Here is a 13,745-nt window from a genome sequence, read left to right as displayed (position 1 = left end):
GTGTGTGTGTGTGTGTGTGTGTCTTCATAGGGTGAGTCCTACATGCACATCCCACCATATACATATACCCACGGCCCTACTCTCACTGCCATACATGCAGACTCCCCACCCCCTCAGATACTCTAACCACCTTCCCCCCACATACAGCCCTCCTTGAATCCCATAACCACCCACACCTCAAATATACACACATACCCACATGCTTCCTCACCCGACCCCCACAAACCCCTCCACACACACCCACACCCCACATACCCATACACCAACTGCTCCCCACGGACCTATACCCACCCTTCCATACCCCCCAATATACAAGAGTAAGAATTCATTTTAAGCTATTGTGCAATCAGCTATTGTACACTACACAAATGCATGTAAATCAGGACAACAACAGGGCACCGTGGCCCTTGAGGCAGAGCGGGGCAGGGAGGAGAGTTTGTCTCCCCTCTACCCCCACTGGCAACTGGGTCTTCCCATCACCACCATCCTTGCTCCCTGCAGTGGAATAGGTACTTGCTGTCCCATCTGTGAGATGCCAGAGGGAAGAGGAATAAACCCTGTCCTGCCCCTCCCCCCCTGCAAGGGTCCCTGCCTGCAAGCATCTAGCCATGCCCCTGCCCCGCTGGTGCAGTGATAGGGAGCAAGGCCCAGTTGGGGGCAGCAGCCCCTATCATAATATCAGGGATCACAAGCCCCTTCCTGGTGGGCTGCTGTGTTGCAGGTCTAGCAGAGCTGTATCAGGCTCCATGAGACAGCACTGGTATCCAGAGCAGGCCAGAGCCCTGCAAGCCCCCCGCACAGTGCTGCCATGCTCCACAGCAGCTGCCAGCCCCGCAGCACAGCCCCCACCAGGAAAGAGTTCATGCTTGGTGAAACAGGGATGGGGGCTTGTTCCCCCATCACAATCACTCCCCACTCACTGCTACAGTGACTGGGCGGGGGCAGAGGCAGGGCCACCACCTGCAGGACCTCTGCAGGAGTAGGTAGCAGGGTGTGCCCCCAGGAAACCACAACCAGGTGCTCCCCGACATTATGACAGAGGCTGCTGCCCCCAACAAGGGCCCTGACTTCTCCTGCTGCAGCAGTGGGACAGGGGAATAGCCAAATGTCTGCAGGCAGGTCCCTTGGGGGGGAGGGGGAAGGAATGGGGTTATTTCTCCTCCCTCTGGCATCCGATGGAGGGGACAGCAGGGGGAACTATTCAACTGCAGGGAGCAAGCATGGTGGTGATAGCAGGCAGACCTGACTGCTAGTGGGGGTAGAGGGGAGACTAACTCTCCTCCCTTCCCCCCTCTGCCTCAAGGGCCATGGTGCCCTGCTGCTGTCACAGTGGGGGAAGAGCACCCAGCAGACCTGGCTCTGGTCCCTGCAGAGGATAGAGAGGGAGGAATTAAACTCCCCCCTGGCCTGACCCCCACCTCTGTCTGTCCCTACTCTGGCTGGGGAGCAGTGGGTGTGGGAGGTGGGCAACCTGGCTGGGCTAGAGCAGAGTGCCCAGCCCAGAGAGCATGCTGGAATGCTGGGGGAGTCTGGTTTAACTTAAACCAGGAAAGGGTCTGGGACAGACACTGCATAAACCTTTCAGCCAAATCACTGAAGTCTGATACTACATTCAATGAGGTTTATCTCAAACTGGTTTCAGCCATTTTGAAACTGGTTTATGTGCGGTGAATGTCATTTCTGGTACAGGTTAAACCAGTTTCTGATCACTTGAACCAATTTATGTATAATGTCTGTCCCTAGTCTAGGTAGGCCTGTTATCTTTTTTCCTTCTTTAATGTGTTTCTTAGGTGTATTTGACTGTACCACCATTTATCTTTTAACTATTTTGCTGTAAAACAGTAAGCACAGAAAAGCTGGAAACATCTTTCTTCTCAAATGCTGCATGACGTGATTCTGATGCCCCCAAGTTATTTATAATCTTTTTGTTAGCTCTCTTGGGCCTGTTTATCACCAGTTAGTGTGTCATTCTTTTCCTAAAAGCAGGGGAAAACATGGTTCACCTACATGCTGTGTTTAAATTTGTTGCTACCCTAGAGGTGGTACAGCCATCCTTAAGTTTGTTCCTCCCACTTTTGTTAGTGCTCCTTTGGAAAATTTCAAAACGTTGTTATATAAAATGTATACAATCTATTAGACTTTTGATGCTATCACTTAAAAACATGCCCTTTAGTTCAACTTGAACACACTGCTTAAATAAGTCAGGGAGCTTACACGGTGTTCTAACAGCACAGATGGAATGAACCCATATAATAAGAAAAGGAAACAATGTATTTTTTTAAAATCTCACTTTTTATTGCCCAGAGACTAATTTTGTGTTGTCAAATATTCAGATTCATTAAACTAAAAGAAAATATTAGTGCTTGAAATACCTACACCTTGACAGGTCCAATGTGAATACTGATAATGGTTTTAAGAAGATTTTGCAATAGGATGTGCAATCAGAAAAACATTTCAGTAAGTTTATTGGAAATCATTTTTGTTTTCTCATACATTTTGACCTTTAGTTCTTCTAGGAAAGCATAATGCATCTCTGAATGCTGTTCTATAAATTTGAATAGGCATTAATTCTCAGGTGCTCTGTTTTTTTTGGCATGTAAAATTATAGGGTTCTTGTATAATATCAAAAAAGTAGAAAGTTGTAGGAGTTTTACAGTTTTGTTATGTCAAACAGGGAATACATTAAAACTCACAGGTTATTTTAAAGTTAAAAATATATCCATTGGGCAAATTGCAAGCATAATCACATCGAACGAAATGAAAAAAGGTATTAAAGTGTGACTTATTTAAAATATAAAATTTTGTGCTGATATACCATTCCCTCCAAAAATCCAGAATTTGCCTTTGGAGACATACAGTTCCATTACATTATATTGAATTCTTAACATAATAAGAGTAAAAATGTGAGATGGCTAAAGGAAAAAAAAAATCCTATTTTCAGTTTTCTTTGGAAGGGAAATCACTCATCGGATATTAAGCTTTCATTGGAACCTTCAAGAGAATTTTTCTTCCATAATGATGAATGTATTCAGTTTTCTTTCAGAACTATTTTTATTTCTAATTGTCATATTGGATTTTATGAAGAAACACTACTTAATCAGCCAATTACAGTGTTCAGCTGCATCCGTGTAATGCACTGTCTTTCCAAATTGGGCACCCAACATTTTTTCATGGTTTTGATTGTAATCTCACTGTGCATTGCTTTCCTATCATGCCGTCGTTTCATTTCACATGGCTGTTGAAAAAATATGTGTTTGTGTAACACCCAGTTATGAGCACCACAGAAAAATCCCATAAATACGTTAATAATTTTGTCTTTAGAGCAGGGCTTATAAAACGTGCAGTAAAAGAGGCTTATTGTGACACACTAACCAGTGAAGATAACAAAATATTGGATAGTTACTCATTCATTTATTCTTTTTACTGAGTGAGGCAGAGGTCCAATGAAGAAAGTAATATATGAGCATGTAATTAGAGATCGTCATGTGTTCCAGCTTGCCTGTATTCCAGTAAAACAGATTCCTCTTCCACGTCACCTGAACCCAACATAGGATCACTAAGTGCATGGGAGAAAAAAGTGTTCAGTCTGGCAAGATAGTCATTACACTTTTACTGGTATATGTGATTAGAAACCAATCTATATCTGTAACGGAACACAAGTTTGACATACATAGACTGGTTTAAAAATGACAGAACCTGGTCTAAAATTTGCCCTCTGCCCCTACCCAACAAAGGGCAAAAGTGTTTTATATTCACTACCAATCAAAACTACTCTGCTTACAGAAATCCACGTAACTTGGATCAATTCTGCCTCAGGATTTTTGAATGTCCGTACCTAGTCTTTCAGACCCAGCAAAGCCTGAAGCAGCTCAGAGTTGCAATTGCTAGGAAAGCAAAGTGCAGTCTCTCAGCTGTACCTTGTTCAATGGTGACAGAATCTTGATAAAATTTAGCTGCTAAATTCCAGGTTGCTACTAACTGGGTGCATCTACATGAGATACCTTAATGTGCAATGGACAGTTCTACATCACAGTAAAAACCATCCTAATGCATAGTAGAAGTAGTTTGCTGTGCATTACCCATCACAAAAAACTTTGCCTTTTGTATTAGCAAAAATGCATTAATGAACTTGTTGATGCACCCATTGAGGCCGATTTACACAAGGATAGACGGCTCATCTTTGAAACAAAGTTCACTCCTTTGTCAAATTTCAAGTTTATTTCCAAAACATGAAGGCAGTAGAAGTTTTCAAAGAAAAGGTCATCACAACTGTATATTTTTGAAAAAAAACCCAAAGCTTGTTACCTTTTTCAGAAGCAAATTAACTGCTGTGACTGAAATTAAAACAGAAATAAAGAAATAAATTAACCTCATACAGACATGCTAGCATAAAAAAATTCAACTAGAACAGTTAAATTTTGGCCAAGTTATAGGCAACTGAAAAGTAGTTGCTTTTAAGGGGACTTGCCAGGCAGCTGTAATCGGAGGGAGCTGGTTTGACCAGCCCTACCTATAATAGATAGGATAACTGTGTGTTCCTTTTAACATGAACATTTTTAGTAGTTTGCACGTAATTTGGTATTAGTTGCCTAGATTATACAAATCTTTTTCACAAAGGTAAACAAGACCTATATATATATTAAAACATCTAGAAAGACTACTTTGCAAGAAAGAAATACTTGTCGCTTAAAACAAAATTAAAAGAATGGTATATAAAAAATACTCATTACCAAAACTGTTGCATTTGCCTGAATCTGGGATGACTTAAATTTATGACAACCCCCCCTTACATACTAAGACGTTATACATGGGAAATGTAAAAATTTGTTATAATTTTCCATGTAAGGAATATAATTATTGGAGGGCTGTCTTAAATTCATCTTCCCAACTGCTGCAGCAGGGAAAGTGGTGATGGGGGGCTTCCAGTGGCAGAGTGAAGTGGCTTGACCCCTGTGCCTTGCCTCCTCCTGCCTGTTGCTCTCCACCATTTATCCCTGGCATCCAAACACCCCAGCAGCTGCCAGTCCCCCATGGTGCCTGCCCCTTGCTATTTGCCCCCCATGCCTAAACCCCTGGCACCTATCCACCCAACATTCTCCCCCTCCTACCTGCCTCCTCCCCACTGCCTGGCCCCTGCTCCTGCCTGTCCTGCTGCCTGTTCCTGTTCCCCTCCCCGGTACTGCTTACCCCCTGACCCTGGCTTTGGTCCTGCTCCAGCCTTGGGCACAGTGGATCTGGTTGTTGCAATCTCTGCCTAGCCATGAACAATGGTTGCAGTAGCAGTAGCTCCAGCCACTGCTGCTGCTGCATGGCTTGGTGGGGCCAGAGCCAGCATTTGTTCTGTGCCCCAGACTGGAGCAGGACTAGAGCTGGTTAGGGGAGAGGGGGCAGACAGCAGGGGAGGCAGTAGCAGTGGGAGGGGCAGCAGCTCTGGCTCCAATTCTACCCCAAGTCCAGGCTGTCATATAGTTGGAGCTGCAGCAACTGCTTGTCCCCTCTTCCCTGTCCCCCCACACTTGTACTTGAATCCAAGATTTGGGGCTTTCCCCCTCATGTTAAATGGGGGAAAATGACTGGTTTTGTGTGCTAAACTTCTCTTCTGTTACAGATATAGATCCGGTTCTTGCTTTGGATTCAAGTAAATACAGTATGTGGTGGTATTAGATCATGAATAAGAGAATACAACCGTTTTTGAGAGAATACATGGTTTTTGATATCAAGTCATTGATTTTGATGTCAGTGGGACGGTTGTGTGCGTGCATGGGCTGATTCATTTAGCTTTTCCTAGGGATAAAAAAGAACATTCAAAATTTGTAGAATATTGACAGAAAAAGAGATAAGGATTTGGAGGAAAGTCAGAAGGAAAGGAAAGACATAGGTATATAATCTTTGAAAATCTCGTCTTTGTAGAAATCCTTAAATAAAGAGACAAAATTAGGGTGGTGTGTGAGTGGGAGGGGGTAGGGCGAGTGGATTTGTTTGTGGTTTTTTTCCCCCCCAGCACACAGCTAAAATTATAAAACTTTTTTCAACGTTATCTCTTTGTAAATGTATAATAGCCTTGGTGGTAACCAAGAAGTGAACTTGAAGGTAAAAAAAATCAGGTTTTTATAACAGTTTCTTAAATTTTAAGGCTAGGGACAGAAGTTGTACAAAAAACAGTTTAAGTGATCAGAAACTGGTTTAAACTAGTAACAGAATAGAAATTCAGTGCACACAAACCAGTTTCAAAATGGCTGAAACTGGTTTAAGATAAACCTGTTCAAATGTAGTATCAGACTTAACTGATTTGGATCAAACTGCTTTATGAAACTTCTGTCTCCGATCCCTTCCTGGTTCAAGTTAAATCAGAGTCCCCCAGCATCCCAGCATGCCTTGCAGCCCTGGACTGGGCTGTGCTGCCTGCTCCAGAGAACAGGGTTAGCCCCACCCCGCTGTTCTGTAGCTGGAGCAGTGAGGACTGGCTCACTGGCCCTCCCAGGCAAACCCCTACTGGGGTCTGGGACCAGGGAGGGGAGTTAAACTTTCCTTTTCCCCAAGTATGGAGCTGCCCTACTGGTGTACTTAGTGCTGGCTGGAACTGTGGATTAAAAATCCCAGAGGCACCCAGAAGCAGGAAGGGGGAGTGGTGAATAACCCTGCAGAGTCTTGCTGCTGTGACTCTGGAATGAAAAACCCAGAGACCTTGGGGCCAGCAGGAAGAGAAAGTGAACACAGCCCATGCTGGCTACATGGCAGAGAGCCTTGCTGTAGTGCCCCTGGCTTCTGGCTTGAGCCACTGAAGGGATATGGCTGCATTTCTTGAACCAAAAGTTAACATCTGTTTATTTGCTTATTGGTTCAATCTTTGCAGCTTAGACTAACCTGCAAAGACTGAATCAATTCAGCCTCAGACTTTTTTATTGTACTTAGCTTAAGGGTGCTATTATGATTAGGCAGTTAATTCTACTGAAGTGGATATATTAGTTTGCAAGCTTTAAATACTGATTAGAGAGAAAGTTCAAATAGATATCTGAAAGTATATAGATACACCTGTGCTTAACTTGCAGTTGCCTGTTTGAAAAACTATTTGCAGTTCCTTTTTTAAAATCATCATTAGATACAGGCAAAGATCTTTCTGTGTCTTTGAATGTTATGGGTAAATACATTCATTATTTTAATCAAGCATTTGTTCAGAAATCCTAATTATGTAGTTTATGAAAAAAACATTTCCATATGGTTTATTGTTCAACTGGAAAACATCATGTCTCATTAGGGCTTGTCTAGACTAGGGAAAATAGGTTGTGTTTTAATGTGTGTTAGCTAACACGTTAATTGCCATATTTTTAAACACAGCTAAGTACCTAGTGTAGACAGCAGCAGTGATGCTGGGAGATTAGGATTGGTACTGTAAACATCTTGCTTTTGTATACATTTGGTGAAATAATGTAGTGAAATTTGTGGTAGAATATAACCTATCTTCCTAGTCTAGACGCATCCTTTTAGTAATCCCAAACATTTGAATATTTGCTTTCATTTCATTCCTTACTTTAGAACTACACTGCTTGTACTTTTTACCTTACTAATATGACTACAAATGTAAAGGTGATGTGGGATTTTCAGCTAGATGAGGAATGTCAAACTCATCTAGTACCAGCAATAAGGTGTGATAGGATCAAATGTGTGGTCAACAGTCATGCCTCCTGCTATGCATGTGTGGCATACAAGGAGGCATGATTACATGGATCACACTTCTGATCCCATTGTGTCTTTACCTGAACAAGTGTAGGGGGCCTAACACAGTTTCATTGTTGCATTGCAGTAGCATGTCCTGGGAGGCTGCATTGTCTGATGTCAGAAGCTATCCAGATCCACTGCTCTTTGTTGTTTTCATGCATATAAGTATTAATCAATGAGGAGAAAGTGGACTGTCAGCAGAGTTAGTTGTCAAATCCTAGTAATGTGCAAGTATCTCCTAGTATGTGTTTAGCAGTTTGCTACACTGCAAGGTCTTTTTAAGAATCTTGCTTGAGAAGTTTATTGTTTCTGAAGCACATTCTATTTTAGAAAAAAAAAAGTACTTAGAGACTTCAAATGCTGTCATATAAACAATCATTCTAACAAATAGTTTTCTCTGGACCCAAGATTTCTAGTGGAGTACAGAAGATTTAAATCTCCTCAGAAATACAATGTACCTGTCATCTAGAAAGTCTGCAACATAACTGCTGAGCTTATATATTAATAACAAACATTTATTACTTTCTGCCAGGCCTCCTTGTCTGTCTGTACAATGTACAACTGTACATTATGCACCAGGATTTTGACAATCTAAGAATCATAGATGTGTGCTACACTAAGTGTCATATCACGTTGTCCAGGCTGGTCCACCAAAGTCAGCCACTAACTATTGCTAGAAGCTCATGAAGTTACTTGCTCAGTATCAGGGCCCCTCTACATGGGCAGGTAAAGGAGCCATGATCCACAATTGCACCTCCTATCATGCCACACCTGCATGGCCTGCAGGAATTGTGACTGTGCGAACGCACATTAGATCCCATTGTGCCTCATTGCTTGTGCTTGACAATCCTGGGCTCCCCCTGCACCAGCAAAAAGCAAGCTCCTGCGGTGGAGAGCTCCTTCATTTGAGGGGTGCTTGCCACAAGGGGGCTCTGTCCCTGAGTCTGGGGGATTGCAGCCATTGCCATCTCCCAGCCCAGGGGTTTTTACACACCTGCTATCCTGGGAGATCACAACAGCTATGATTCCTCAGCCCCAGAGGTTTCATGCACCTACAAGCCTGGGAGATCATGGCAGCTGTGATCTCCCAGCTCTAGGGGTTTTATATACCCCAAGGGCAGCCACACCACCCAGCTCCCAGGTCCTACCTGGGTCCTGGCACCCACTGTCCACAGGTGCAGGACTCTAGGTCCCCATGCTACCAGGACCCAGAGTTGGCAGCTGCTCAGGCTGAGAGGCCCCATAGTTTCAGGACTCCCAGCCCCACCTGGACATAGTGCATCCCTGCAGCTGGGAGACTGACAGGGCTCCTAGCTGCTGGGGAAACCCTGCTATACATGCAAATTAAAGCTGAATAGCAACCAGCTGTAAAGCAACTACAGATTTTTGATGTCTAACTTTGTAGTTGGTTGGAGCTTTTTATGGATAGCTTCTTTGCACATGTAGCTGGTCACAAGGTAATTGTGTAATTAACCAGTTAATTGAACAATACCTGTAATGTGTAGAGCGGGCATCAGACGAACCTCGTTCATTGACCTTCCTAGTGAGGAGATAGGGGACTATTGCATAAGCATAGTTATGGGTTCATCTTCCCTTCTTTAAGATAATGATAAAATAATTGTAGCAAGTTTAGGCTCCAGGGGAAGCCATGATGCTCTCTGTTGACCACGTAACCTTTGCCCTGCTCCAGCTCTAGAACCCTCCCTTCTGACTCATATTCCATACCTTACTATATTTAATTGATCAGAAGCGAGGCTGCTTAATGGTAGGGTTAAAACCTAAAGTAAGACGACATTTTCCTGAGAGTCAACAGGTTTCTCCCAGACTCCACCAGTCTTGACCCTGCTTTCATGCTAAGTGGGCCTTGTTGCCCTGCCCTTGCCCCCAAGGGCACCTATAGCCTTAAGGCATTTTTTGGCCTCTGACCACCCCCTACAGCAGTGCCCATGCCTTGCAGGTGTCAGTGTACCATCACTTTCTTGTTAGGACCGTGGCCTTCTCAGCCTCAGCCCCTTTTCTCTAGCTGGCCCTGCTAGTCAATGCCCACTGTGCTGGGCCTGGCTTCTGAGCTCCAGCTCTTATCTCCGTACTTTGGTCCTGGGTCCCCTGGCCCTGTCTCAGCCCTGCTTTGGGCAGTGAGCCCACTTCGACTCTGTCTAGACACCTGGCCTTGTCTATGCCCTGCTCTAGGCACTAAGCCTACTTTGGCTGTGTCTTGGCCCCCTGGGCTCCACTTGGTTCCAGCCTACACTAGGCTACTATCTCTCTCTAGGCTGTAACCTGATTTGGGTCTCAAGCCTATTCCATGTCCTGAGCCCCCTAAGCTTTTGGTGGCCTTAAGACACTCTTGTGTCCTCTGGCACTATTGGGACCTCAGCCAACCCCTGATAGTCTCAAACCCAAACTGCTAGTCTAAACTGCAATGAAGGAGTATGCTGACTGTAACTAAAGACTCCCAAGCCCACTAGCTATAACACAGACTAAACCTATGCTGGGTCCAGCCATCAACAGTAGCTTACTGTCAGATCAGCAAGACTTCCCCTTGCCCTGGTTTATATCCTCCTGGTAGGAAGACTTTAGTGCGTTACTTGCATCCTTAAGGTATACCAAGAGCCAGCAGAGCCCCTTTCTGCAGTCTACTGCTGGGAGATCTTCACTCTGCAGCTTGCTGGCCTGGCTCAGGCCCTACGTTTTTATGCTTCTGGGGAGGTGGCACTCCAGCCCCACAGGGGTTTCTTCTTAGAGCTGAGGGCTGGTTGCCGTGGTGGCTTATGACTGCTACTCTAGCAGCAGCCCTGCTGTCCAATTGCCTACCAGCTAGCTCTGTCATAGGCAGCCATAACTTAGGTGATTTGATGGCCACTTATAAGTTTATCAGGGGGGACCACCAGGATCTGGGGGAACATTTGTTCACCAGAGCGCCCCAAGGGATGACAAAGTCAAACAGTCATAAACTACTACAAGACCATTTCAGGCTGGACATAAGGAAGAATTTCTTTACTGTCCGAGCCCCCAAGGTCTGGAACAGTCTGCCATCGGAGGTGGTTCAAGCACCTACACTGAACACCTTCAAGACTAAACTGGATGCTTATCTTGCTGGGATCATACAACCCCAGCTGACTTCCTGCCCTTCCGGCGGGAGGATGGACTCGATCTTCTGAGGTCCCTTCCAGCCCTAATGTCTATGAAATCTAGCCTTTCCCTTTACAGCCAGCTCACCCTAGGCAGAGTTCCCCTGAGGTATGCCCCTTCACTAATAGGCAGCTCCCTGACTAGGCAGCAGTGTTTCTTTACTACCTTCCCTCTTGTTGCTAACTCCTGCTCTGCTGTCCATCTACCATTTCTCTCCTTAAAGTAACAGGAGTCCCCAGCTCCTTGTTACAATAATAAAATGAGTTCATTTTACTAATTATCTTGATAATATCAGCAATAATAATAAGGATTTTTTAATCACAACTAGTCAGACCTCATATGTAAAACATACTTCCTTCCTTTGCTTTGTGTATTATTGTTCCTTGTCTACATTTTTTTCTAGCTTTTAGTATTGACTAGAGGGATTTTTTTCAGTTATTTTATTGTATTTTTGTAATGTGTTACTATATTCTGAGCACGCCTAGAGCATGGAGAGAGACCAGAGTTTAAGAAATATATATTATTATTGAATGATAGCCTATTTTGTGTATACCTCTTTGGATAATCATGCTAAACTTCTAATCTATTGGAGCCTGTGTAGCTTGGTTAGGTGAGACTTGAACTTCAATGTGAGATCAGTGGTTCAAATCTATCTTCAGACTGCTCTGCTCTTGAAGAGTTCTACCACAGGGCATGAAATACCAGTGAGTGGCCACAAGAGTACTGCACAAAATACAAATAGCTCTAAAAAAAAGTGGGGTCCAAAACGATGTGAGCACACATTCATGGAATCTTAAATCCCACATTTTCTGGAAGAGTGGCCCAGAGACTGAGCTGGGGAACATCTTAGCTTCCATCATGTAATGGTGATCTTGTTTGCTTTACAAAAGCAGTCTTCTGATTTTGAGATGTAGTGAAGCAGTCTTCTGGGTTTGAGACCCTGTGAAGCCATCCTGTAGGTGTTGGTTGAAATACTTTGTAGTAGCTGGTCTTTGAATTGCAGGGTTCACCTCTCTCACCCGAGATAATGGGATTCTCACAGCAGTGAGAAACCACCCTCCTGATGGAGGCCTTACAAAGAGTCAAAGGTAGTAGGCGATGGAGAATGTGAGCAAACTTGAGAGGGGAATGAGATAGAGGCAGCATTGAGAGGGGTTGAGGAAGACACAGACCAGGAAGGTGTGCACACTGGTGGGGCTGGGACCATCAGTGGGCATGGGTGAAAGCGTAGTGTGGGCTGCCCCCGGTGGGAATGGGTGGGACTTGACCCCATGCAGAGCACCTTGGGGCAGCCACAGGTTGGATGGAGGGGACACCAGACCTGCACCTGTTCCTGCCCAGGCAAGCTCTGTTTCACATGCCCCCTGCCTATCCTCCCTCCCTCTCCCAACCCCAGCTAGCTCCCAGTGCCTAGCATGTGGACTCCCCCCCAAACACAAATGCACATACATACACATGTACACATGCACACACATGCATGCACACACACACACACAAGCATGCACCCCACACCTCCCTCACACAATATACAAGAGTAAGACTTTGAGCTAGTATACAGTCGCCTCTATATACTCTATGCAAAAGAACATAAATAAAGATTAAAATTAATTTTGAAATAAAATTAAAATATGTTATAGTAGATATTTGATTTTTAGTATATGATTTGTTTTATTATTTGTAATTTGTTAAAATGATATCCTTTAAAAGATTTTGTGTGCAGCCCTTGATAGCTCACTAAAATTTGTTAAGTGGCCCTCCAGCTGAAATAGTTGCCCACCGCTATATTTAGGCACTCTGGCTTCTTAGTAGGTTACCTCCCTTGCTCTTTCCTGCCATGCTTTTTCAATAATTATTATAAGTTAGAAACCCTCAGGACCTCAGACCACCAGAGGTCACCTTTAGGTGCTTTGCTTCACCCTCTTCATCACTGGGCTACCTTGGCCTGGCCCAGTCTTTTAAGAAACATCACCTTTGGGAAGAGAATCTTTATATCCCTGGCCACACTCTTTCCACAGGGCCAGCCCACTTTAGTCCACAGAACCTTACTCTGTCCACACAGATTCCTTTAGACCTTACTGTGCCCCAGATCAACAACCATTTCACTGCATCCTGCTCAGGTACCAACCCCATGGCCTTCACCACAAGCTCTTACTGTCTGTATCAGTCTTGGTGTTTCTTCACTAGGGACCCATAGTGACCTCTCTACTTTCCATGGCTAGGGATAGAATTTACACATAAACCAATTTAAGTGAACAGAAATGGGTTTAAGCCTGTAATGGAACATAAATTCAGTGCACATAAACCAGTTTCAAAATGGCCAAAGCTGGTTTGAGATAAACCCGATTGAATGTATTGTATCAGACTTGAGTTGGTCTTATAAAAGATATATCAGATTCACCCAAAGAACCTTGTCTGCCTATGTCCTTAGACCAACATGGCTACAACCTACACCCCTGTATCAGACTTAACTTATTGAGGTCAAAGCAGTTCATGGAACTTCTGTCCCAGACTCGTTCCTGGTTTAAGTTAAATCACTGTCCCCCAGCATCTCAGATGATCTGAAGCCCTGGGCTGGACTGTGCTCTCTGCTCCAGCACAACAGGGCTGGCTTCACCCTTCTACTCCCTAGCTGGAGCAGGGGTGAGGGTGTAGCTAGAAAACAGACCCCCTAAGGTGAAGGAGGCAGGGAAGAGGTTTATTTCCCTCCTCTCTCCCATGTCCTACCAGCACAGACCCCAGCTGGGGTCTGCCAGGCAGGGGTGCAGCAGCCCCTGCTAGGCATTTCTTTGCCTGCTGCTCCAATGGTGGGGGGCATGGCTAGCCCCAGCACCAGCATGAAGTGAACAGACTCCCCCGCTCCATCCCTTGTCCCAGTGGCACAGGCCACAGCTGGGGTC

General features: G+C 44.6%; 1 protein-coding gene across 4 annotated transcripts in view; it reads left to right on the top strand.

Annotated features, from left to right (window-relative positions):
• PRKD1 (protein kinase D1) overlaps window positions 1-13,745 on the top strand; it is a 277,704-nt gene that overhangs the window by 161,439 nt on the left and 102,520 nt on the right. The gene's annotated exons all lie outside the window — the stretch shown is intronic.

Source organism: Crocodylus siamensis, chromosome 2, assembly GCF_052110815.1.
Source record: "Crocodylus siamensis isolate JL-2025a chromosome 2, ASM5211081v1, whole genome shotgun sequence".
In the NCBI taxonomy this organism is placed as follows: Eukaryota; Metazoa; Chordata; order Crocodylia; family Crocodylidae; genus Crocodylus; species Crocodylus siamensis.
Note: the sequence above shows the minus strand (reverse complement) of the source record. Positions and strands in the feature narration are given on the sequence as shown.